Source organism: Pagrus pagrus, assembly GCF_965226575.1.
Source record: "Pagrus pagrus genome assembly, chromosome: 18".
In the NCBI taxonomy this organism is placed as follows: domain Eukaryota; kingdom Metazoa; phylum Chordata; class Actinopteri; order Spariformes; family Sparidae; genus Pagrus; species Pagrus pagrus.
The window spans coordinates 6,512,978-6,518,149 of record NC_140202.1 but is presented as its reverse complement, the minus strand read 5'-3'; positions in this window follow the sequence as shown (position 1 = coordinate 6,518,149).

Sequence of the window (5,172 nt, the reverse complement as noted above, 5' to 3'; positions counted from 1 at the left end):
AGCCAAAGGCTGTAGGCAGGTGCTGGGGAGGCAGCTGCTTGCCAGACGGTATATGATAATGCTGAGACTAGCAGGTACAGGTGGAGGTTGTGGCCGTATCCGGTTAGTGTGACCTGCACACTGAGGATGTGGCTGTTGGCTGTAAACAGCAGGAGGTGTAGGCCATGGATGTAGATGGCTTTCAGAGGCTGCTGGCAGTGGCTGGGCATGAGGTTGCTGATGGAAGATGCCAGATAGTTCCTGCAGTCTGCTTTTAATCTGGAGGCTGAAGATGGAGCTTGAGCAGCTTTCTGGTGGCAGACTTTGAATGAATGTTGGGAAGCAGGCATACGTTTGAAGACAGTCATACAGTCATCTACTGGTAGAGAGGGCAAACATCAGCTATGTTGGGCTTATTACAGTGGAAACGTGATACAGTAACAACTGCACACGCAATAATTACTTAGGTTACATTATATTATGAACTGTATCGCAGCAAAAATCCACTCATCATCTCTTAAATACATTTATATAGAAGATCAAATCTAGAGGCAGGAGAAGTTGTAGTTATATCATTAAATCTACGAGATGAATGCATCTTGAACTGTAATCATCAAGGCTTACTGTTGCTAACGTATATTCATCCGTCCTTATTTAGTTAGTTAGTTAGTTAGTTAGTTAGTTAGTTAGTAACCCTAATTTGCACTTGTATATTAGATAATGGCCATTTCTATCGTCCTGTCTTTTATTTTGATGTATTTACTTTTACTTCCGGGTCACCTGACATGGTTTCCTTCATGTCTTTCTTCAAAAGCCAAACGAAATAAGGAATATCCAAATACCAAAATTAGATCGTTATTTGAATTTGTTTTTTTTTGTTTGTTGTTTTGTTTTTCGTTTGGAAAGAAAAACATGACACATTTATGGTTATTTCAATTCTTAACTACAAATGAATTTCAGATTATGCGATGGTACCCGTCCGCCAGCCTTCAATTAATAAACCAACCAAATCACAAACTGTGTCTCAGGGCTGAGGCAGTGGAGATACACTGTAGTTTAAGATGAAACAACAAGGCCACCTAGTGTCTGCACTGTAGCAAACACAGCAAATACAAGAACGTGCTTTCAAATGACCGGGCTTGTGTCCGCTGTTAACAGCCTGGTTTGTCTTTTTTTTGGTAATGTTGCATGCAAAATGTATGTTTAGTTACTATTTAGAGCTTCCGACCTGTATCAGTGGCAAATCTGCTTTGACCCCCAAATAATCTCTTTGTATTTACATTAGCTTTTTAAGAAGAGGAGTGCTGCCCATACCCCTTATTTGATCATTTGGGATAACACAGCAAAACCAAAGTTAAACTTACCGTCCTAGTTAAACTTGGTATGTAATGTGCAGTATGTCATATGTTTTTGCTGAATGTACGAATTGGAGTAATTTCATTGCTGGTGAAATTTTGTATTGTAGATGAGCCTCAAATACAAGTTGTCAAACTACCGCACACATCTCCGGAAAGTAGGATGTCCTGAGGTATGTGTGAATTCTTTGAAATATAAACCAGCTGAGAAACGTTCCCCTGCTTTTGACGTTAAGAAACCAAAGAGGGGTGAAGTGGAGTACTGCCCCTCTTTTCCACTTGGAGAATGTGCCCAGTCCCTGGAGAAGATGAGGTCGAACTCCTTTCAGATGTCAAGAAGCGCAACAGAGAGACAATTAGGGCTAGAAATGGACAGAACATTTGCATTAACAAGACAAGAAGTCATTTGTGATGCTCCCATGATCAGCAATGTACAAGAGAGATGGCCAGCTCTTTTTGATGCAATGGAGGTCATTTAAAAAATGTTGCCCTGACAAGTTGTGTCATAGATAATGTGTTCATGTGTAAAAGTAATGCTCGACTTCATTAGGATGTGTTTCCAAATATTCCATAGCAGAGCCCAGATGATTAACCATGCACAGTGCATGCCATGATGTGGTGGGCAGGTGTAGTTTTGATGTTAGAAATGTCTTCTAAAATCTGTGGGCTGTGCCGTTATTTAAAATAATTTCATGTTGTTTCAGATAAACGCGGAGTTTAAGCGCATCACAGCCACGCCTCTACAATCAAGGTTTCTGTCACAGCTTGACCTTCTCTCTGAACGTCTGCTGAGAGTGTTTGCAAAGCGATCGGGGGAGCGAGGCAAAAAGCTGAAAGACATAGCTGCTATGATGATAGTAAGAACTTTTAACTCTACATTGTTTAACTATAAAGTGTATATGCATTGCATTAGGTCAGAAAAGATTTATATGCATCCATTGCAAAGCTCAACTTCCTTTACCTGTGAGTGCTGATTCCACTGTAAGGACCCAGTCATTTTTATCATGCATTCACTGTCCCACTGTGAGAAATGTACCTTTTTTTATATCATCTCTGGAGATCAAGAAATGTTTTATCTTTAACCAGGACATGACTGAGGCCACTGCACTGAGTGCCATTGAGAAAACGACAGTAGGAATCCACGTCACCAGAGGCAATGACTTTTCTGATGTTGGCACCATCATCGAGGGTGTGGTGGTTCTTCAAGATCTGGATAATGTGGCCCTTGCAACAGCCTTCCCGATTGGACTTTTTTACTCTTTGAACATGAGGTATCCGTCACAGCTCTGCTACACTTTGGAAGTGATTCAAAAGGTGGTAATGGAGTTGGATGTGACTCAACTCTCGAGGAAAGCCCAAAGCTTAAAGACAAAACTGCTCCAGTAAGGAGAGCTCACTGTTGTTGTGCACGTGAGGCGGTTAGCTGCAGGTAGGAGGACAATTAAAGCTCACACTTGCTCTCCTGCATTCTGGAGGTTGAATTTCCAGCTGAACAATCAGCAACCCACAACAAATCACAGCATCCATTGTTAAGTCCACCAACAAAAAAGAAAGTGTCAGTGAGTTTATACTTCTCCTTCACCAAGTGTTTATTCCTTAACTGCCATGTGGACGGGGCCAGTTTTTTCCCTCTTCCTCTCCTCTACAAGTTCTCTGATTGGCAGCATTCTTCAATCTTAGTTTGGATCTGTCTTTACAGGTGAAGAGATGGAGAACTGTACACAGTCTAAATAGCACCATCAGGGCCGTGTGAAACAGGATGTTTAGTTTAATTCAGTCGGAGTAAAGAATTTTCAATACTTCTAAGAAGAATACTACTTCTAAGAGTACAACTCAGATATGGCTCTTGTAGGGATGTTTTTTCTTCGTGTACAGGCCCTACCTGTGGGACCAGAGATGTGTTTAGGTTAGATGTTTTTAGGCTAATGTGTAATTTATGAAACTTTGACCCTGTGTAGATTATTTCGAGTTCAACTGCTGTTCCAATTGCTACAACAGTATTGCATTAGATATTGACACAGTTCATTAATCTTATGTACAGGGTGAATTCATGGCCGGACTGAAGGCAGTGTAACAGTTTTGAAATATTTACCTGTGACTTGTATAAGTGACACTTAAACCTTGAATCTTAGTTGATGACTAGACTCTTTTTTTTCCCCACATGGCATCTTTCAGATTATTGGAGACAAAACACGGGTATTTATTTTATGGCACTTTTTGTATTTGGGTCTGTAGATTTCAGTTACATATGTTAAAGGCAGTTGTCTCAGAATGAATGTATATTTGCTGTACACTCGCTGTATATTTCATAGCTGGAGTTATAGGACATTTTATTCATAAAACCTTAACTGCCATGTGGGCGGGGCCATTTTTTCCCTCTTCCTCTGCTAAAAGTTCTCTGATTGGCAGCATTCTTCTGTTTTAGTTTCTATTTGTCTTTACAAGTGAAGCTGCAGCAGGTTGAATTCTTGTGTGTGAACTCTAATAAAACTCCAGCACATGATAACTGACAGAACAACACTCACCACTGTACTTTGACCTCCACCTGTTGTATTAGACTGAAGTCAGTGTGAAGCCAGTGACACAGAGCAGCCTGCAGGGGGCAGCGTCTCTGCTCTGCTCCAATCAAACCCACATGATTACCAGGTAAGTTCCCCAACAGGTGGAGCTGGAATGTGGCCGTCCAATCGGAGCAGCTACGCGGGAGGAAAACACGGAGGCCTACGGGAAGACGTTTGTCCCTGTGGCCTTCAGACATGTTTATCAGAGGATGTAAGGACGGACACTTTCTGGAGTCAGGCCTGATTCACTACCTGCTCCTGCTGTTCTCCTTTAATGTGTTTAAATGTGTCCTGTGTGACTGATGTGAACACTTTCTTTACCTGCTTTAATGAAATATTTCTGCACAAACAGTGTTTTATATTCTTTGTGTCTGAGACAAAAAGTCTGCTTTCATCTTCAAATGTCTTGTATGATCTGATTCTGCATTTGTTTTAATGAACATCTTAAAGCAGCTCTGTGTAGTTTTAGAGAAGAAATTCAAAGTGACACTTTAATATTTACAATATTAATGAGCTAATAATACAAACTACCATCAAATACTACAGTTAAAGTAGTACTACCATCATATACTGGTGCTGGTGCTGGTACTGGTTCTGGTGGTTCTGCTGCTGGTGCTGGTTCTGGTGGTTCTGCTGCTGGTGCTGGTTCTGGTGGTTCTGGTGCTGGTGCTGGTGCTGGTTCTGGTGGTTCTGCTGCTGGCGGACCACAGTCAGTAGATATTTTGCGTAAGTTAACTTTAAAGAAAGGTCATATTTTTGTCTCGTCACAAAGTTTCAGGTTGAAGCACAAAACACCTGGTCTGGTTGTTAAAGCAGCTCCTGTTCAGTGGCCACAAACACTGCTGCAGACGTCCTGAGCTCTCAGATACAACACCTGGTTCTGTCGGGACAAACAGGGCCAGAACATTTCCCGGGTTGTCCTTTCATTCAGGGGTGTCCCCTTCAGGAACTGCTCCTGACAGTGTTTTGTGTCTACTATTTATTATTCTGAGAATATGCAGTAAAATGACTTCAGTGTTACGAGCCCAGATTTCCAGATGGAAGGAAATGTTTGTGCAAACTGGACGAGAATGTCAAGAGGACACACTTATTACTGCATAATCATCTCTCTGATACTGATACTGTGTAATATATGTTTTAAAGGAGCAGTGTAAATATTATATAGTTAGTGTGTAACATGAATAATCTTTAATAAAATGCAGATTAAAAATGTTGTACTTTGTATGAAGTTAGTGAGACGTGAGGACTCTGCTCCGGCTGCTGAGGTTCATCTTTAG